Raw genomic sequence first — 23,273 nt, forward strand, 5'->3', positions numbered from 1 at the left:
TAATAGTAGAGTGAGCAACTGGTGAAATATTGTTTAGTGTGGGTTATTTATATGTTGTCAGATTTATTTTCATTTAAAAAAATGATCAGGTCAGATTTAATATGGTAATTAATTTCTATCATAACAGTAGAACTGATGAGGTTTAGCAAATATATTTGACATTCTTGGTCAGATACAATTAAAAAATGTGATGGAGTCAGAACATTTTAAGATTCCCATCACCTGTCACTGAAGCATATTTAATGTAGTTAAGAGGAAAAACATGAAGGTTCATTTATGCTTGTGTGTGTTAACCAGCTGAGCTCTTCACATCAGTCAATGAGAAACTGGGGGTGAAAAATATTGGTTGTAAAATGTAACCATAATATAGTGCATGACAAAAATAAGTGTTTGTGTAGTTTTATTCATTATTCCTTTCTGTCTGGGGTTTTAGGTAGTATTAAAATGTTCAAAGTCATTTTTATGGACTTGTATATTGTGCAGCAAGGACAGTAATGATGTATATAAGTAATAATTTTTCAGCCTTGGCATTACTAACTATATTGAAGCAACAGCAGATGGGAAGCTTGCGAGAGCTAGATACTGTAATTGTTTTTGGTTCGTTATAGGAAATTCATGTCCCACTTTTGGTATTTGGCTCACATTTCATTTACTCTTTTATTATTCTGGTTTATATGGTTGTCTTTTATGTGTAAAGGTTCATGCATAATGTACTTCTTTATTTTTCACTTAAGTAAAAGTCTGTATTTTCACTGATTGTTCCTCAAAATCCAAAAAGATAGTTGAATTATTACTTCTGATTTAATGCATTATGGTATAGCATTTGCACATAATTTACTCATGAATTCTTTCATGTATAGTGGCATTGTTATTACCTATAACATCTGTCAGTTATAAATTGAAAGAAAGAACTATCTTTTTTTATACTAAGAAAAACTCCTTTTGTTGAGGGTCAGTCACCAAAGGGATGTGCTGACATGAAATTACAAGATTTCAAATTTCTTAGTTATATCTCATGTATTCCTCATCTTCAGTAGTTTTGCACACCAAGATGTTTTCTAACAATGTATAAGGAAATTTATGACAGCATTCTGATACTAATTTAAAAAAACAATAGTTAACTGTTCTGTAGGTTAACAAATTGCTTTAGAAAATATGAGAGCACTGTATACTGGATACTTTAGTTTTTTGAAAGATTCTGTGCCAGAATTACAAACCATAGAAATACTACAGCGTTTTTATAATAAAAAACAAATCCATCATTTATATATCTCATCAATTTTAGCCTCCATTATTGAGAGGTTCCTATGCATACCCAGAACTCATTCTTCTAATGGCCAGAAAGTCTGAGGTAAGAGTTAAGTGGAAGGGAGGAATACTTATATGATCAGGGTACTAATGGATTTTGTCTATTTTGTTGTTTTACCTCAAGTTTTCTGTTACTCTGGATATTGTTGTTTTTATAATAAAAACAAATCCATCATTTATATATCTCATCAATTTTAGCCTCCATTATTGAGAGGTTCCTATGCATACCCAGAAGTCATTCTTCTAATGGCCAGAAAGTGTGAGGTAAGAGTTAAGTGGAAGGGAGGAATACTTATATGATCAGGGGACTAATGGATTTTGTCTATTTTGTTGTTTTACCTCAAGTTTTCTGTTACTCTGGATATTGTTAGTTGCAAGTTTTGGAATTAAATACTACTCTATTTATGTAAGTGGTTTTGATGGTTTCCTTTTATTTCTTATTATTATGATTGTTGTGGAACGGCTAAGCACTTGCTTGGCGCATGATATTTGTTTTTGTTACTGGCTGTTTTTCACAACAACCTATTTACCATACATTGTCTGAACAGTAATTGTACGGGCAATTACAGAGTACTGTACCTTCTTGTGCATGCACAGGACTGGCCCGTGCACTAACAAACAAAGGTGATACCATGGAGGTTGGGGTAGATAGGATATGCCTGCCCCTTGACACCAGCTTTCACCATTATACTTCCAGCCACGATCCTGGCTTAGTTTTATTGCTCGTGTTCTCCCCCTTTCCATGTACCTGTTGTGTGTTATGTGCTTCTTTCCGTGTGTAGTCGCTACAGCTGTAAGAGTGGAGGTTATCCATTATTGCTTGGAAAATAAAAGTCTTTCTCTCTAACACCAAAAGCAGTGTCTAGCTTCCTCCGCCCCTCATCAGAGAATGTTTACCAATGAGAGTGGGTCATCTTTTACAAATGATGTCGTAAACGGGGTCCCTCTTCGGTCAGTACCTCTCTTCAGCATGTAATAGACATCCTTGTTTTTCCGCACTTGAAGATTATTTGGCAGCCCTCACCCTGGTCTTCCGTTAATGGGCTGTAGACTTTTTCACTAACTCAGAAGTATCCTGGCTAATAAGGAGCTTTGAAAAGTCTCACCCCAGGAGAGACAAAACTGCCCAAACGGGACCTAACCTTCTTCCCACAGAGTTTGGGAGCTGCCTGTATGAGCCTGGCTCAGTCATTGGACAGAGATTTGACTTTGAAAGTAGTTTTCCTTTTAGCCATTGCTTCAGCCAAGAGTTGAATGACCTATCTTATCTCATCCAACATACTGAAGGGTGGAGATGAGTCTCTGTGTTTGGGTCAGAGTTTGTTGCCAAGACTCAAAACACACTAATTTTATATAAGTAACTTACCAAGTAATTATATAGCTATAGTTTCCACTCCAATGGCAGGTTAGATTCAAAATTTCACTGGTAGCGCTTCAATATAGTTTGTGTAGGTGATCAGCCCATCCCACTAACGACATATTGGAACGACCTAGCAGATAATCCTCATTTGTTTCCTGCCATCCGTGGTTAAGTTAAGTATACCTTAGTTTTACCAAACCACTGAGCTGATTAACAGCTCTCCTAGGGCTGGCCCGAAGGATTAGACTTATTTTACATGGCTAAGAACCAATTGGTTACTTAGCAACGGGACCTACAGCTTATTGTGGAATCCGAACCACAGTATAGCGAGAAATGAATTTCTATCACCAGAAATAAATTCCTCTAACTCTTCATCAGCCGGCTGCGGGAATTGAACTCCGGCCGCCATCCGTGGTGGTAACACCTGGTCTGGCGGTAGTTTTATTCATTATTTTCCACTTATTTTACCGGATTCTGATGGAGGATTCTTTAAATCAACGATCAGAACATGTATATTGTAGCCTTCAAGCTGAAATCTTTCAGGGTGAGTTTTTTCTTATTTTGTTTTTTACGTTAATTCAGAGTCATCAACAAGCCACCAGTAAACTAGACCATTTGCATTTATGGTTTGTTTACCGGTAAGGCTGCTGGCGGTGTCGATAATAGTTTTGCCTTAAAAGTAATTCTTGGATGTTACGACATTCCAGTAGAAAAGTAAATTGTTGTATGTTACGCCTTTCATTAAGCCATAACTTTTGCAATTTAGGGATTGTTTACCGACAGCAAACTACTAGCGAGCCGTCGTTTACCGACTGCAAACTACTAGCGAGCCGCCGATAATAGTTTTGCCTTAGAAGTAATTCTCAGATGTTACAACATTCCATTATTCTGTAATTTGTTGTATGTTACTCCTTTTCATTAGGCCATAACTTTTGCAAATTATGAATTGTTTATTGACCATAGGCTACTGGCCTTAAAAAAATTTCAGGTGTTACAACATTCAATTATAAACTTTTCATTAAGCCACAAGTTTTGCAATTTGTGATTAGTGTATTCGCAAGCCACCGATAATTGCCTTGGAAGTAATTCTTGGGTGTTATATCATTCCATTAACCCTGTAACTTTTGCAATTATGATTTATTTACTGGACCTATGCTTCTTGTAAGCCTCTGGTAAATAAATATTTTGCCATAACCTCCAGACCTTCCTTTGCAGAAGAACTGAAGTGTGTTAAGGCAGAAAGTAGTAAGGAGATAATTGGGTGCTTTGTTGTCTGCTATGAGTATTTGCAAGAGACGTTCTCGACAGCCAAGAACCAGCTCCGTATTTGCTTTAGCAGTACATTTTTTTTGGTACGATATAGAGTTTTGATCCTGGCAGCAGCTTATGCTACCAGCGCCCAGAAGCGCCCACAGCTCTTTATCTGCACTTCTCCTGAGCTCCCAGCTCTGGCAATCTTGGGCACCAACTTCGACCCCCAGCAACCACTCTCACACACTCGGCGCCAGTGGTGGCCATGCTGGCACCAGTTTTCTCCTACTTTCCTCTTGTCCATTGGCTGGCTCCCTTGCTTCCTCTTCATACCTTTGCCAATCTTGTGTCTTGGTTAACAGATGTTAACCTTGTAATAGTGAAGTGTGCAGTGGAGGAGGTTGCTACTCGTCCTTCAATGATCTTAGACAGAGGTCCCTGTCAAACTCTCTTAAACCTGGGAGGAGGCATACTGAAGTCCAAGGGAGGTTGGGGGTTCCACACAGGTAGTCGCCCCCTCAGTTGAGCCTGTTGCGGTCCCAGGTATCGGCAGACAGCAGCTGGAAAGGCATCTTGCTGGATGTGTAGAGGAGGAGGTGGCTATCCGGCCCTATCAGATCTCCTAAACCCAGTCCCTGTGAGCCTCCCCTAAACCTGGGAGGAGGCATACTGTTAGTCCATAGATGTCTGAAAGGGTTTGCCCCCAGGGTAGTTGCCCCTCAGTCAAGCCTGCTGTCCACAGGTCTCGACAATCAGCCATTGAAAAAGTGTCCATAGTGATGTGCATTCATTGTCCTAGTGATACAGATCCCAGTGCAAACAGATACAGATCCCAGTGTGGACAAGAAGCACCGTTGATTTGTTTTGGGATCCCAGTGTCTCAGATCCGTAGGATCCGAGTGCCCAGTGGGCGCCCAGTATTGTCCTAGCGCCCAGTGGCGCTGAGTGCCCAGCAGGTGCCCAGTAGTGTCCGAGTGGCCAGCAGGCACCCAGTAGTGTCCGAGCGCCCATCAGGTGCCCAGTAGTGTCCGAGCGCCCATCTGAATCCTAGTACCCAGTGGTCTCCAAGTATGCAGTGTCCAAGCTTGTATGTTTGCGCGTTTTCCTGTGCCTGAGCATCCACCTATGTCCGCTTGTCCTTCTGTCCATTTGGCACCAGCTGTCAGTCACCTAACACCACACTTGGGATGATAGGCGCCACCTCTTTGGTTTGCTACATCAGCTTGTCCACTCCTTGTTCCTTCGTTGGCACCCATTCAGTACCAACTTAGTAATTCGTTGGGCCTGCCTGTTACACCGTTTACCGAGCGGCTGGTGTCCAAGTGTCCAGTATCAGAGCACCCAGTGCCAGAGGGTCAGCCCTCTTTTAGTTCTTGGTCCCTATTTTTCCTAAGAACACACTGATGTTCTTTCTTGAGTGCCAGTCTAGTGGCCAGCACCAGTTCCCGATTGCCAGGCGCCAATTCTTCATATCAGACTTCCACCTCAGAGTTACATACAGCCCTCTCACACCTCAGAGTGACATACAGCCCTCTCACTAGCTTGTTGTAGAAGCTCCCTCACTGTCTTTTCCAAGCAGGTGCTCTGGCTAAGCAGACAGAGACTCCCAAGTGTTTACCAAGAGTCATCGCCACGGATTATTTCCATGTCCTGTCGTGCAGACACGGACAATTATGGTTTTTAGAATTTTCTGCTCCTAGAAGATTTCATTGCTCCCAAACTACTCCTTTCTGACACCAGTTAAAATGACTCCATTCCGACACCAGTTTTGGAGCGCTCAACACTATTTTCTTGTACTCAGCTCCTGACTATGAGCTAGTTAATCAGCTCAGTGGTCTGGTTAAACTAAGATATACTTCTGACTGTGAGCTGCATGACCACAGTTCGTTTCTCTCTCTTAAACATTAGATGAAGTTCAAGAAGGAGATGATCCTAACAGTTCTATCATCCATTCTCCAAGACATTTGGATGGGAGCCTGGATATTTAGGAAGCATTCTTCCATATCCCCATCAGGACTCCAGAGAGCTTTTTAGTTCGGTCTTTCGGGACAATAATTATTACCATAATTATTGTTGATTTTTGGTTATCGGCACTCTGCTGGGAAAGGACCCCCATCGTTGACCAGGGATTGCCTGTATATGACTCTTTCTCTGTCCTGTCCCTTCAGGATTTTTTTTTAATAGGAACTGAAAGAAATGTTAATATGCCCAATTTATGCCCTTAAATACTATCTAAAAAAGACAATAAGTCTCTGTCCAGAGTGCAGACATCTTTTTGTGAGCACAGGGAAGCATGAGGAGGTATTGGAGAAGACTATTTCCTTCTTGTTAAGGGAAGCCATTTCCAGAGCTCATGGGTCATTGGATACTGAGAACAGACCATAGCCACACCCACATGGTCACATTAGGGGCATTAGACCTTCACTGACATTCCACAAGAACTTCTCAGTCCAGCAGGTAATGAAGGCTGCAGTCTGGCAACATTAGTCACCACCTTCTCCTCTTTATACCAGAGGGGTACTGCCCACAAGTCGTAGATATATTTTTGTTAGGGCCAGAGGTGGCAGTAAACCCCCCAGATTCGCGTTTTCACGATTCGTGGACTCACGTATTTGTGGATTTCTCTGTGGAATGTATCTACCCATTATTCACAGAAAATTTGCCCATTTGCGGTATTATTCACTGAGAAATATTCACTAATTACTGTATTTTCATGCCTAAATGCACTTTTTGTGATAAAACTGTTTAAACCATCAAAATAGCAGTCCTAAGTGTTTTTAGAGGGGTTTTAAGTATTCGCGGATTTTAGCTATTTGAGATGGGGGTGCAGTGTGCATCCCCCGCAAATACTGGGGTTTACTGTATTATGATTATGTGGGGGGAGGGCGCATGTGTTATTGTAGTGCTTGCATTTGGGTGTTCAGTGGTAGTTTTGTGAGGGGTGTGTGTAAGGATGGCACCCCTTCAGTAATCCTATCACCTTGATTTACCTTGCTTTTGGTGAGGTGTGCATCCATGATCTTGTAGAATTTCCTCCAAAAACGTATGTATATTCTTCTATCATTCTAAGACTGAAACGTCGTAACCTCAGAAGACCCGCTGTAACCCGGAACAGATTTTTTTATGAATACAGTATATTTGAAAAGCTCTGTAAACTCTGAACAACGTAAGCCGATGTCGACATAACCCAGGGACTGCTATATGGTACTATGGATACTACAGTATACATTCAGTATATTAGTCTATTTTTTGTATTGTGAATAAGCAATTAAATTTTTAAAAAATACCAACTTAATGAACTTTATCACTGTATATGATGTACAATTATACTAATACGTATCCACTTCCACCTAAATCTGTCACTCCATTACAGGCAGTCCCCGGTTAACAGCAGGCTCAGTTAACGGCAACCCAGTTTTACGGCGTTTGTCTAGCGACGAAAATCAGCATTTTTTTGGTGCTGAAAATTGCTGATTTCCACTAATTGGCGCCGATAATTGGGTATTGGCACCGATACATACCTAACAGAGGTGCTGATAACTGAAAATCGGTGCTTTTTGGCGCCAATAATTCCCAAAAATCACAGAAAAAGCGCCAAAAATTGCCGATTTTCGGTTAGAGGCGATGTTCGGTTATCATCACACCCTCAGAACGGAACCCCCGCCGATAACTGGGGACTGCCTGTACTCAGTTATTTTAAATGATGATGCTGATGGTGATGATAGTCCAGCACAAATATGCTGATGGAATTTTTTCTGTGCAATTGCTACACAACAAACAAATTTTGCAATTTGCAGATCACCATCATTTATTATATTAGAGGAAGTGGATTGTAAGGATCCTCATTGTCTTTATCAATACATTGATATGAGGAGGAGGAAGGGTGGCTGGTCTCAGCACTTATACAATGGCATGTGTTGAAGAGGTGGAGGTGATGGAAGGAAAGGTAGGGATTCGTGGTTTAACATCTGTGAAATACGTTGTGATTTGTTTTTTTTTTTTTTTTTCATTTTTTAAAATATTGATTTATATGGTGATATTGCTGCTTTTGCTATTTCATTCATTTTCAGTGCAAGTAAGGTCAGTATCATAGTCCAAGAGAGTGGTGAACCAGTGCCCATCTAGCATTGCTGATGCTTTTCTGTGTCCGTTTTCATCTGGTGTAGCATTATTTTGGGGTTAGCTCCATCAGTTTACCATCTGATAACTCATTTAAGATGGTATCTGGTAATTCTTGAATTTCCTCTAGATCCACATCTTGAAACTCATCCCCACCCACCTTCTTTCCTTAGTCACAATTTCTCCTTATCATTTCTCAGGGTAATCTAGTAAATATTCTTACTCCTCTAAAAGCTTTTTATGGTGTCTGGAAATTCCTTAGTTGCCTCAAGGTCAGCTGAACTGTTTTATGTAATCTTTACATTTGATAATCCAAACTGTGCCCCCCTGAAATTATAAAACCAGCCTTGCTTGCTTTTGAAGTCTGCAGAGCTAGATCTTTAGTGTGTTACTGACCTTATGAATTCATATGGCCTTTTCACAAATCATATTCAAAGTCTAAGGAGATGATATTTTTCACTAACTTCCATCCACAGAAAATAAGCAATTTCCACGTGAAAGAGAGAAAGGGATTTATTGCATGATGCAGTGTTTTTGCACTTACTGATATAGCCGGAGCAGCAGCTGCACTGATTAACTTTCCTTAAGGAAGTACTGCAAATTCAACTTGATATCCATCCATGTTATGTAGAAAATCTAGCAATTGAATCTTCTGTTTTAGGGTTCTAACTTTCCCATGGTAGCACTTCTAACAGAATTAGGAGCTTTATGCTTTTGGGTCATGATTGAATTGAAAATTTTACAGCTTTATTGCACTAGATATGAATGCCATAAAAACTATTGATCCATGTGCAAGACTACACAAGTGAGGCTGGGAGCTGAAACAAAGTTGCTGTCATCCCCCATCAAAGCATGCAGATCCAAAGTTCTTTTACAAACCGTAATATTTTAGGTTTTACAATGTGACTTTTTGGATTCCTTTACATTTACATTTGCCGGTCACCTGCAGCTTTAAGCTTGTTCACATTTTTCTGTAGGCAGTTCCTGGTTAATGGCGGGGGTTCTGTTCCTGGCCGAGCACTGCTAACTGAAAATCGGCGATAATAGTGCCGATAACCCGCTTAATGGCGCTGCCAACCAGTTATCGGAACTGATAAACCGCTTACCAATGTCAATAAGCTGCTTACCGGCACCGAAAATCTGGTTAACAGCGTCGCTAGCCAAGCGCTGTGACACCAAAATGCCATTACCCAATGCCGCCAGTAAGCGTGGACTGCCTGTGCTGTGGATGACGTTTGCATTGTATGAGTGCAGGTGTGTGACCTTTTCTTCGTAAGTTAAATGTTTTACAGTTAAAGTTAATTTGTGTAAGCAATGCTATACGTTAATGGTAAAATGCATTTATTGCATTCTAAACTTTTTTTTACTTTAGATTTCTAATCTACATACATCATCTGTGGGTTTACATGCATGGCCACAAAGTCCAAAAATATATTCCATTTATTCACTGATGAAAGTTTTGCTAGCTATAAAATCAACAAGACCAAACCCGCTGCAGTTGATTTTTGTGGCTTATCAACACTGACAATTATAAATTTGAAAAATTTCTCGGCTTTTATTACTTTCTCCAGTACTTTCATAGCTGCCCAGTAATTTTGCCAGTTTCCCACTGCATTGGGTCCTGAGTTCAATCCCTATTCACGGCTTTCCACCTGGATAAGACCTAGGGATGAGAGGTTTGAGGGACCTATAGGTTATATGATAACAGTGATGTGTCCCTTGCCTGTGCTGCTCTTTTACAACCTTCAAACTTATTCAATTCATATTCTTTTATGATTTCTACTGTGTATTTCATCCCCTTTTCATTTGATTTTATTGTTATATAATTTTCCCCACTCTTCTGGTTCTGTTCTCTCCTGTAGCAGGTATTCATAATTTGCCATTCCACGTCATTTCCATCTTTCCACACTTTTTCAATAAGAGAATTCCTTGGAGTCATATAGGTTCAGATGCAATGTTTTTATTCTATGTTGAGTTGTGTAATGGGGAAGGGGGCTTTTGAACTAGGGGAATCTCTTTTCCCCCAGCTCATATCTAAATGTCTCTCTTTGTTCTCTTTTATTCGTTATTTCTGCACTCTCTCTCAGATTTTATCTGCTTTTTCCTGCCATGTTATCCAACCACTAAAATTTTCTTAAGGTGTCTTGACCATCAAGAACAGATACCTTTGCTGGGTTTGGAGTTCATTTTCAAAGCCAGTAGTAAGAGCTGTGGTGGTCTCACCAACCACCAAATAATGTTTGGACCTGACAGATGTCAGTATGCAAGTAACAAGTAGTCTCTCTTGCATCCAATTGATGTATCCAAGGTTCCGTTGGATAATGGAAATTTCCGGATATGATGAAAAACGTTCAGATGTAAAATAGTAACTTCGTACCTTTACTCCCACTACCTTGTCAGTACCTCACAACTTGATACACTAAATATGCTTGTACGTAAACACTTTAGCTTGCTTATAAGCAACACAGAATACACTGTAAGTACTGCACAAAAAAACTGTGCAATACAATATACCCTATATAAAATGTATACAAAAATTAACAGTGAAATGCTCTCTCTCTCTCTCTCTCTCTCTCTCTCTCTCTCTCTCTCTCTCTCTCTCTCTCTCTCTCTCTCTCTCTCTCTCTCTCTCTCTCTCTCTCTCTCTCTCTCTCTCACCTGTGATATGCTAAACTGCTTGTGTGAGCCAGACTTGAAAAATCTTTCATTATAAATTATAAAGATATCATAGAGAGAGAAAGAGAAAGGCAAGCAAATGCAATGGTCTTTTAAACTTTGGATGCCATTTGCCAGAGAACCCTGATAAGGATTAGATAGAGTTTAGTGCTGCTTTCGATTTAGTAAATTACAAGGCAGAACCTTGGAGTGGGTGGATATGTTTTAGGATTACTTCAGAATTTCCTTACAGGTAGGCATCAGCGAGTTGCGAACTAAGACCTATTGTGTCTGACTTCCAATGGGTAGTGTTCTTGGACCACTGTTATTTTATTGCATACAAGTGATATTGTTGTTGGCTTGGAAAACTAGATTCAGTATGCCGATGATGCAACACTTTAGGTTGTAGTAAAATCTCCACTTATGAGAAATGAAGCCGCACTCAGCCTCAGTCGGGACATGGACTGGATCAGTGAATGGTGTAGTCAGTGGATTATGAGGCTGAACTCCAGTAAAACGAAAAGACTGTTGATTAGCAGATCTTGTACAGATTTCCCACCCTTCAGGTGGATGGGACTCTGCTGAATGAGACTGAAACTTTAACTATTCTAGGTGTAACTTTTGACTCGCATCTTACTTTTAAGAATTTCTTCATTGGAGGGGTGGGTAGAGCTCTCAGCTAGCACGCTGGTGGCCCAGCGCTCGACTCTCGACTGGCAGTGAAGAACTAGAGGAATTTATTTCTGGTGATAGAAATTCATTTCTTGTCATAATGTGGTTCGGATTCCACAATAAGCTGTAGGTCCTGTTGCTAGGTAACCAGTTGGTTCTTAGCCATGTAAAATAAATCTAATCCTTCAGGCCAGCCCTAGGAGAGCTGTTAATCAGCTCAGTGGTCTGGTTAAACTAACTTTTTAATTAAAAACCTTACTTTTAAGAAACATCTAATGAAAGTTTCAGCAAATGCCACACAGAAGTTAGGTATTGTTCTTGTAGTTGGAACATCAGAAGTTCAAGCGAAGATGCACTGCATTATTACCCAAATACAATTTAACTTGTATTTTAATATTTTACTTACATTTTTGTTTAGTTATTAATTTGTTAATTTATCCTTTTTCAATAACTGATCTCTTCTTTCTGTATTTCCCATTACCTTCTGTTAGTTCTTTTGAATGAACACCATATTGCTTGGAAGCTTGAATTTCTATTGTTTGGAAGCTAGAATTTCAAGTCAATGATCCCTGTGGGCTTGTTCCATATGAATAGGGTTATCTTCTGAATAATAATAATAATAATGTATGTATACAAATGCACACACATGTATGTATACACATGCTGATTTTATGTTGAACTAGTAGCTACCAACCATTTTTTGTACTGTATTTTGGTACCTCCACATTAAAAATCTAATAAAAATTTCATAAAATCTGTGTGTGTGTGCATGGCTTGTCAAAGATGTATTACATCAATACTGTAATTTATTTTTAGGGCATACAGTAATTTATGAAATTTTTACACCATCCAAAACATCATAAGTACTAGAGCTAGGGCTATCAAGGATCACTGAAATGTTTGGTAAATAGGCAGTACACTATATTTACTGATTAACATAATTATATTTATTACATTCCATTAAGGTATATCAATTTTTATCATGTACTGTATATTGAGCTCATACTTAGAATATGAGCAACTCATAGAAACATGCTGAGTTCTGTGAGGTTTAAATATCAACCCTTGAGTACTTTTAAAAGAGAGAGAGATTTTCATTACCTTAGAAAAGTCTACATTTCACATTTGACTCGGTTCATAACCAGAGCTTTGAAACTGAGAGAGAGAGAGAGAGAGATGCAATACCTATTTTCCCCTAACTTGGCCAAATTTAATGGTTACAACTGAGTGAAAAGTGAGCAAGAACTAAATGCAATACCTAGACTTTTGTGTTGTACAGACTGGAATGTCTTCCAGTAATTTTGCACTTTTGTAAGCATTTGTATTAATGTTTGTTTAATACCTCTCTCATGTTGCCCAAACTGTTTCAACAACTTGTCTTTGGTTCCTACTTAGTAAAGAAGCGGTGTCTAGGGGCTCCATTTCTGTAGACTATGATCAAGCTTCTTCAGACGCTGAACGAATTTCTAGAAGTTAAGGTGCCATGATCAACTGTCCTTATCTCCTGACTTCAGTGAATAATTGTTGTAATTACATCCATCTTGCTTGCTTGGAATGTCTGGTTGGCCACTGTACTGAATGTAGTTGCACTCCTCCTGTGAGGAGTGGGAAATGTAAGCAATAGTTGCTGCTGCTGTAATTACCAGTTGATCCACAGCCTGAGGAGAGAATATTATGTGGATCTTAAGGCAATTTCAGGAGTCTCAGTGTCCGAATAGGCACTCCTTTGATAGCAATGACACAAAGGTAGTGCCATGGTTACACTATCCTCCTCCAGAGATTTTTCATTCTTCAGAACATTGACCAGAGCAGCAGCCTCCTTCACTTCCTTTCTTGGAACTTAACCCTTAAACGCCTACTGGACGTATCATACGTCGACTAAAATTGTCTGTTGGGTGCCAAGTGGACGTACTGTACGTAGACTACAAAAAATTTCAACCTTCGGTCAACTTTGACTCGACTGAAATGGTAAAAAAATGCAATTGTAAGCTAAAACTCTTACATTCTAGTAATATTCAATCATGTACCTTCATTTTGCAACAAATTGGAAGTCTCTAGCACAATATTTCGATTTATGGTGAATTTTTGAAAAAACTTTTTCTTACGCCAGTGCGGTAACTCTGCGAAAATTTCAGAAATTCTTTCGTCATTTTGTCGTAATTTTTGCACTGTTCTATATTAGCCGTTACATAAAGTTTTATATATGAAAATGTGCGCAATTTCATGTACAATACAACAGAAAATAACTCATGGTTGTAGCTTTTATCAGTTTTGAAATATTTTCATATAAATCACGATAACTGCCAAAATTTCAACCTTCGGTCAACTTTGACTCGACCGAAATGGTCAAAAAACGCAATTGTAAGCTAAAACTCTTACATTCTAGTAATATTCAATCATTTACCTTCATTTTGCAACCAATTGGAAGTCTCTAGCACAATATTTCGATTTATGGTGAATTTTTGAAAAAACTTTTTCCTTACGTCCGCGCCAGAAATTCTTTCGTCACGTTGTCGTAATGTTTGCACCGTTTTATATTAGTCGTTACATAAAGTTTTATATATGGAAATGTGAGCAATTTCATGTAGAATACAACAGAAAATAACTCATGGTTGTAGCTTTTATCAGTTTTGAAATATTTTCATATAAATCACGATAACTGCCAAAATTTCACCTTCGGTCAACTTTAACTCGACCGAAATGGTAAAAAAACGCAATTATAAGCTAAAACTCTTACAATTCTAGTAATATTCAATCATGTACCTTCATTTTGCAACAAACTGGAAGTCTCTAGCACAATATTTCGATTTATGGTGAATTTCTGAAAAAAAAAAAACTTTCCTTACGTCTGCGCGCAGTAACTCAGCCGAACATCTCAGAAATTCTTTCGTCACGTTGTCGTAATGTTTGCATCGTTTTACATTAGTCGTTACATAAACTTTTATATATGGAAATGTGCGCAATTTCATGTAGAATACAACAGAAAATAGCTCATGGTTGTAGCTTTTATCAGTTTTGAAATATTTTCACATAAATCACGATAACTGCCAAAATTTCAACCTTTGGTCAACTTTAACTCGACCGAAATAGTCGAAAAACGCAATTATAAGCTAAAACTCTTACATTCTAGTAATATTCAATCGTTTACCTTCACTTTGCAATAAATTGGAAGTCTCTAGCACAATGTTTCGATTTATGGTGAATTTTTGAAAAAAACATTTTCCTTACGTCTGCTCGGTAACTCGGCCGAACATCTCAGAAATTCTTTCGTCGCGTTGTCGTAATATTTGCACCATCTTACATTAGTCGTTACATAAAGTTTTATATATGAAAATGTGCACAATTTCATGTACAATACAACAGAAAATAACTCATGGTTGTAGCTTTTATCAGTTTTGAAATATTTTCATATAAATCACGATAAATAGAAAAAATTTGACTTTCGGTCAACTTTAACTCGACCGAAATGGTCGAAAACTGCAATTGTAAGCTAAAACACTTACAGTCTAGTAATATTCAATCAATTAGCTTCATTTTTCAACAAACGGGAAATCTCTAGCACAATATTTCGATTTATGGTGAATTTTTGAAAAAAACATTTTTTTACGTCCGAGCGTTAGAAATTCATGCATCATTTTGTGATAATATTTTCTCTGTGTTGCTTTGATCGTTTTACAATTTGTTATATACCAAAATCATCGCAATTTAGTGTACAATACAAAGAAAAACAAAATAACCTGTTAGCTTTAACCGTTTTGCTCACAGCACGATTTATATAAAATTATATATGAAAAATGTTTTTTTCCGCTGTCATATATTTCAATATTTATATATGATAATGATATTTTTTTCATTTCTGATGGTTGCATACTAAACTTCAGGCAATTACAAAAATCATGAGCCAAAAATGAACTCTTAATCTTTAAAACTAAGCGTGCTGTGATTTTTTTAAAAAAACTTTTTTTCCGCTTCGGCACTAACTCACCGAACGCCGCCGGCATACGGGAGATGTTTTTGTAAATAGAGGCTCAGAGTTTAAGGGTTAAGCTCAGTTCTTTTTAGACTTTCAAGAGTCTCAAGATCCAAGATAGACACTCCTGGGTGTGATAGCAACGACACCACGGTAATGCCATGGTCAACGAAAAGTCCTAGTGCCCTTTCATCTGCTCTATTGCAGTGCAAAAAACACGAGCAGACAGAATAATATTCAGTACAGTGGCCAACTGGGCATCCCAAGCAAGATGGATGTAATTACAACAATTATACGTTGAAGTCAGGAGATAAGGACAGTTGATCTTGGCACCTTGACTTTCGGAAATTTGTTCAACCTCTGAAGAAGCTTGATCATAGTCCTTCTCTCTAGACTTGCTGAAGTTGGTGTTGTTCTGTTCTGTCTTCTCGCACCTTTCAATAAAGTAAGACATTTTTGGTACCCATTTACATCTGGAAGCTTACGCCTTTCGTCATTCTATGTGTTTCAAAAGCAATGAGTGGGATGATCAAATGAGTGTACCCTGCAATTTCTTGGTGGACATCAGTATGTTTCGGACCAGATCTTTCAAGGCCAGGTGCATTGGTCTGTCCATCGCATTCAGGAAGAACCTGTTGGTCAGATACTAGGATGGAGTGTAATCGTGCAGATCACATTCATCTCCTTTTACCTTGGTACATTGCCTATAGGTCCTTGGACACCTTTTCCTTGGATCCCATGGTGGATGCTCAACAAGTCCTGTAGTTCACCCAGCTCTTGAGGGACAGGTTGCATCTCTCTTAAGGTGTGCAGCTGCAAGGAGAAGGTGTGTGTGTGGGACTGGCCTCCTCCCTTTCTTCTGTCTTCCTTCCTCTTCCAGTGGGCAGAGGGACAGTGAACCAGCTGTCATGTGCTGGACGGGTTTGCATGCAGGTGATGTAGATGACTGAGTCTCCTATCTATAGTCTAGCTCTGTTTGGATTAGTAGATACAAATCTTTCCTTCTCTCTGGCAAGGTGAGAGAGGGACTTACTATGAGCAGACCATTGTTCTTAGCTTGATAGTCTGCGACACTGTGGGTTCATCCAAACCTTTTCAATGTAAGGATATTACTGTACATTCCTTTAATTCAAAATGCCCAGAAGTCTGACAATTGAACATCTCTCTTGTTCAACAGATCAGAGGTATGGTCTCCTTCCTTTGCTCTTTCATGACCAGGAAGAGAGTTCCCAGTTGGGCCGAACTCCAGTCAGTTCAGAGATTTACTCGGAATCCTCCCTCCAAAAGTAAGTCTCCCATATGTAAAGACCAAGGGTTTGTATTTGTGTAGGAATAAATGATAAATTTTAAAAGTAATTTGTATTTTTCCTAACATACAAACCTGAGGTCTTTACATAAAGGGCCCATCTCTTACCACCTCTGTATTTTTCCTAACATACAAACCTGAGGTCTTTACATAAAGGGCCCATCTCTTACCACCTCTCATTCTCACACGTACAGTACTTGGGCCACAAGGTAAACTGCCCAGAGTTGAATGCCCCTACCATTGGTAACTGTTACCATAATCACCTTGCAAAAGTTTAATGGCCTGATTTCCAGCTCACTGAAAGTTAATCCCATATGTAAAGACCTCAGGTCTGTATATTAGGAAAAATACAAGTTACTTTGAAAATTTGCCATATTACAACCTAATATCTTTCAACAAAATGTAATTTATATAATTTTTTTTATCAGTAAACATATTGCGTTACCTGTTTAACCAGGTTTCACTCTATGATGTATGATTGCCTAAGTTAATTCATGATGTGTTCTGGACAAGCAAGGACTTTTAAATTTTTGCATGACTTACCATATAAATACATGGCAAGTATATATTGTAGTTTACGTTAGTGGGATGCATATGTGTGCATATGCACACACATACATACTTAGTGTATGTAGTAGACACATGCACACAAACTGAACCACTGATGAGCAAGAAAAGCTCTGGTGCAACATTGCGGGGCAGTTTGTACCAATACTTTGTTTTGTATCCTGCCCAAGTTTTTTAGTTTACTGGTATTTTAACTTCAGAAAAGTTTAATGCACTATTAAAATTAATGAATTGGAAAAACATAAAAGAAGGTATTTTAAAATAAGTGAAAAGTTTAATGCACTATTAAAATTAATGAATTGGAATAACATAAAAGATAGTATTTTAAAATAAGTGAAGTGAAAAAATGACACGAGGCAATCGAAGCAGATGAAGGCCACACCAAACCCCCCCCACTGAGCTCTCCTGGCCCTCCGACCCCATAAGTGGCTTACCCTGGCTGACCACCATACAGTACTCAGCCACTCAAAGGCGAGAAATAAAGAGATTTAGGTGACATTGATGCTTTTAAGCCAATAACAATCACAAAAGCTCTCAAGAAGCCAAATGCCTGCCTATGCATCCTACCAGGTCTCCCCCACCCCCAACTTCCAAAACATTCTCCCTGGTCTACCACCCCAACAGTAACCCTCTGAGCCTGTTAATGCCTGTAAGCAGAATTACCAACACTTCTTTCTACCCATGCAATGTTGACAACCATCCAAGTATTTTTAAAATTTTTATGAACTGTTTGTGTTCCTATACAAATAAGAATCCCTCTGTCTTTACATATGGGATTAACTTTCAGCGAGCTGGAAATTCAGCTGTTAAACTGAATTCTACGAAGTTTACTTTTGGCCCCAGCCTCATCTAGATGTGCATTTCTTTCTCTGACCTGCTGTTCGACTTTCTCTTCTATTTGAATATATTTGTTTATATTTTTTGTTTATGCTTTTCATATATTGATATATTGAAACATTTCAACATGTTTTTCACGTCTCACTAATGATATATTCACTTATTCTTGCTATGTAGCCATATTGACTCGTTTTAGCCTGTATAAGTTTTGGAGCCTTTCTCCTTATACAGTACAGTATATCATTTTACAGGCAATCCCCGGTTATTGGCGGGCTAGGTTGTTGGCTATCCGGTTTTGAGGTGCTTGTCTAGCGATGAAAATCGTCAATTTTCAGTGCCAAAAATTGCAGATTTCTGCTTATCAGCACCGATAATTGGGTATTGGCGCCAGTACTTACCTAACAGAGGCGCCAATAACCAGAAATTGCCAATTTTCAGTTATTGGCAATTTTCAGTTATCATACTGTCAGAATGAAACCTTGCCGATAACCAGGGACTGCCTGTACAGTAAACCCCCCGTATTTGCGGGGAATGCATACCGCACCCCCCCCCCTGCGAATAGCTAAAATCCGCAAATACTTAAACCCCTCTAAAAACACTTAGAACTGCCTATTTTGATAGTTTAAACACAAGGAAAACCCTCTAAAAATGCTTATACCTGACTATTTTAACCCTTTAACGCCGAAGCCCTATTTACAAAAACGTCTCCCGTATGCCGGTGGCGTTCGGTGAGTTAGCGCCAAAGCGGAAAAAAAGTTTTTTTCAAAAAATCACAGCACGCTTAGTTTTTAAGATTGAGTTCATTTTTGGCTCCTTTTTTTTGTCATTGCCTGAAGTTTAGTATGCAACCATCAGAAATGAAAAAATATATCATTATCATATATAAATATTGGAATATATGACAGCAAAAAAAAAAACTCATCATATAATTGTATACAAATCGCTGTAAGCACAACGGATTAAAGCTAATGAGTTAATTTTTTTCTTTGTATTGTACACTAAATTGCGATGATTTTGGTATATAACAAATTTTAAAACGATTAAAGCAACACAGAAAATATTATCACAAAATGATGCATGAATTCGTAATCTTGTGGACGTAAAAAAATGTTTTTTCAAAAATTCACCATAAATCGAAATATTGTGCTAGAGACTTCCTGTTTGTTGAAAAATGAAGCTAATTGATTGAATATTACTAGACTGTAAGTGTTTTAGCTTACAATTGCAGTTTTCGACCATTTCGGTCGAGTTAAAGTTGACCAAAAGTCGAATTTTTTCTATTTATCGTGATTTATATGGTAATATTTCAAAACTGATAAAAGCTACAACCATGAGTTATTTTTTGTTGTATTGTACATGAAATTGCACACATTTTCATATATAAAACTTTATGTAACGGCTAATATAAAGCGATGCAAATATTACAATAACGAGGCGAAAGAATTTCTGAGATGTTCGGCCGAGTTACCGCGCAGACGTAAGGAAAATGTTTTTTTTTTTAAATTCACCATAAATCGAATATTGTGCTAGAGACTTTCAATTTATTGCAAAATGAAGTTAAATGATTGAATATTACTAGAATGTAAGAGTTGTAGCTTACAATTGCGTTTTTTGACCATTTTGGTCGAGTTAAAGTTGACCTCAGGTTGAAATTTTGGCAGTTATCGTGATTTATGTGAAAATATTTCAAAACTGATAAAAGCTACAACCATGAGCTATTTTCTGTTGTATTCTACGTGAAATTGCGCACATTTCCATATATAAAACTTTATGTAACGACTAATATAAAACAGTGCAAACATTACGACAACGTGACGAAAGAATTTCTGGAGCGGACGTAAGGAAAAAGTTTTTTTCAAAAATTCACCATAAATCGAAATATTCTGCTAGAGACTTCCAATTGGTTGCAAAATGAAGGTAAATGATTGATTATTACTAGATCATAAGAGTTTTAGCTTAAAATTGCGTTTTTTGACAATTTCGGTCAAGTCAAAGTTGACTGAAGGTTGAAATTTTGGCAGTTATCATGGTTTATATGAAAATATTTCCAAACTGATAAAAGCTACAACCATGGGTTGTATTTTGCTGTATTGTACATGAAATTGCGCACATTTTCACATATAAAACTTTATGTAACGGCTAATATAGAACAGTGCAAAAATTACGACAAAATGACGAAAGAGTTTATGAAATTTTCGGCTGAGTTACCGCCCGTGCGTAAGAAAAAAGTTTTTTTCAAAAATTCACCATAAATCGAAAAATTGTGCTAGAGACTTCCAATTTGTTGCAAAATGAAGGTACATGATTGAATATTACTAGAATGTAAGAGTTTTAGCTTACAATTGCGTTTTTCGACCATTTCGGTCGAGTCAAAGTTGACCGAAGGTTGAAATTTTTTGTAGTCGACGTACGGTACGTCCACTTGGCACCCAACAGACAATTTTAGTCGACGTATGATACGTCCAATAGGCATTTAAGGGTTAATAGTTTTATCACAAAAAGTGCGTTTAGTCATGAAAATGACATGAAAATACAGTAATTAGTGAATATTTCTCAGTGAAAAATACCGTGAATGGGTGAATTTTCCACAAATAATGGGTAGATAGGTTCCACAGAGAAATCTGCGAATACGTGAGTCCGGGAATCGTGAGAACGCGAATCTGGGGCGTTTACTGTACTTACTTTTTTGTTGCCTTTTCATATTATGCAAACCCAACACCTACCTCCTAGGTGTTTGTTTTGTATATTCTGTTTTCCTTTTATCATGCTACTGTGGAGAGTTGGAGGGATAGTATCCAACACTCAGTTACCAACTGTTCTATTTTTAGACATCTCTGAACCTCGTTTTTAAGAACTCCCCTCTTCGACATTCATTTCTCTCCTTGTCTGAAATGCTTTTTCATGAAAAAACAATGTTTTTTATTTTCGACTACACAGTTTCTTGGAATGTTGTAATGTATAAGTGTTTCAAATGTTGTGTAGATTGAGGAGACTGAGTCAAGGTTGGTTTTTCTTGTTTCCAGGCAATTGGTTTTTCTTGTTTCCAGGCAAGGGCTTTGTATTCATTCGTACAAGGATACTTGCCTAAACCTAGCAAGTTTTCCCCTTTTCTCAACACGGAGGTTGATGCCACAAGATCTTTGACAGTGCATTTGGTCCCAACTTACTGTCTAGGACCAGTGGGAGTTCTTGTCTTGTTTCTTGCCCGTCTTGTGGGGGAGGTGGGTCGAAGGCTTGCTCCCTTCCCCTCTCTGAATGTCGTTCTTGGCCTCCTGAGCAGTGGAGGATTTTTGCCATGAAGAAGCATCAGAGGGGGAAGGAGACACCATCTTGGAAGGGGTTTGAAGTATCTCAATTTACTTAATGATTGTAAATGTACAGTCTATTCCCTGTAAGGGTAAAGGCAGGACTTAAATCTTTATGGTTCAGGAAGAGACGAGTGCTGGAAAACAGGTGTATTCTCTGTAAGGCTGATACAACCACTGATTTGAAATTAAGCAGCATAACTGCCTTGGGCATGATGTAATGAAGACATCACTATAAGAACAGAAAATGGAATTGATTACAAGGTAAACTAAACTAATGTAACATATAGCATTTGCTCCTCTCTAAATGAAAACAACACAAAATAAAGCAGTATCAAAATATTGAAATGGAAGAATAACATTGGTTATCATTTATAATGAGCATGCAATTACATCTTTAATATTGATCATAACCATAATATATCATAGGTTTTCTATTTCTAACTGAACACCTGATAGGAGGCACATCTGCTACGGGAATATCACTAGGGCCCCTAACAGTTGGTACACTTATGTCATTGTTAGGCAAAACATTAATAGGGAACCCAACAGAAATAAAAAGTTGCACTATGGGTTTTTCAGAAGGTAATTCATTAGAGGTTAATAAGCTACTGGACTCATTACTGATGCTTTTCTTTTGTTTTGATCCAGTGGTTGACAATAATAAATGTCGTTTCCATATGACATCTAATTCCTGAACCTGAACATTATACACATTTACACCTAATTTCTGAGCAATTGTACCATGAAACCATTTTGGACCATCTCTCAAGTTAACCCTTAAATGCCGACTGGACATATTTTACATCGACAAAAATTGTCTGTTGAGTGCCAAGTGGATGTAAAATACGTCGACTACAAAAAGTTTTTTCAAATATTTGCGGAAAAATGCTTATAGGCCTCGTTTGCGAAAAATTTTAAATCTCGCTCCTTGAGGGATGCTGGGAGTTCACAGATCACGCTGTTGTTTTGTTTACAAGTGTGACCCAGCTGCACATGCGCGAATTTCTTTCTTATCCCAAAAGAAAGCATCAGCTAACTCTGCTGAAAATCTCAGAAATTCTTTAGTCACTTTGTCGTAATTTTTGCACCATTTTCTATTAGCCTTTACATAAAGTTTTATATATGAAAGTGTGCGCAATTTCATGTAGAATGCAACAAAAATGAACTCATGGTTGTAGCTTTTATCAATTTTGACATATTTTCATATAAATCACGTTAAGTGCCAAAATTTCAACCTTTGGTTGACTTTGACTCGACCGAAATGGTCGAAAAATGCAAATGTAAGCTAAAACTCTTACAGTCTAGTAATATTCAATCATTTACCTTAATTTTGCAACAAATGAAAAGTCTCTAGCACAATATTTCGATTTATGGTGAATTTTTGAAAAAAAAACTTTTTCCTTACGTCCACCCTAACTGCTGAAAATCTCAGAAATTCTTTAGTCACTTTGTTGTAATTTTTGCACTGTTTTCTATTAGCAGTTACATAAAGTTTTATATATGGAAATGTGTGCAATTTCATGTAGAATACAACAAAAAATAACTCATGGTTGTAGCTTTTATCAATTTTGACATATTTTCATATAAATCACGATAAGTGCCAAAATTTCAACCTTCGGTCAACTTTGACTCGACCGAAATGGTCGAAAAATGCAATTGTAAGCTAAACCTCTTACATTCTAGTAATATTCAATCATTTACCTTCATTTTGCAATAAACGGGAAGTCTCTAGCACTTTTTCCTTACCTCCGCACACGCTAACTCTGCTGAAAATCTTGTAAGAGCCTGACGCCATCTCTTCCAAACACGTGTGTGTTCGTGTGTTCGTCGTCCATCGGAGTGGACAAGACAACAAGAGCATCTCGTTTTCTTTCTCTAAAGGAACGCGATTTCAACCATACAATATTTCCGTCTGTTTCT

The 23,273-nt window shown here is 38.1% G+C and overlaps 1 protein-coding gene across 1 annotated transcript in view; it reads left to right on the plus strand.

Annotated features, from left to right (window-relative positions):
- Window positions 1–23,273, plus strand: part of rb (adaptor related protein complex 3 subunit ruby) — an 819,028-nt gene that overhangs the window by 321,198 nt on the left and 474,557 nt on the right. The window lies entirely within an intron of this gene.

Source organism: Macrobrachium rosenbergii, chromosome 58, assembly GCF_040412425.1.
Source record: "Macrobrachium rosenbergii isolate ZJJX-2024 chromosome 58, ASM4041242v1, whole genome shotgun sequence".
In the NCBI taxonomy this organism is placed as follows: Eukaryota; Metazoa; Arthropoda; class Malacostraca; order Decapoda; family Palaemonidae; genus Macrobrachium; species Macrobrachium rosenbergii.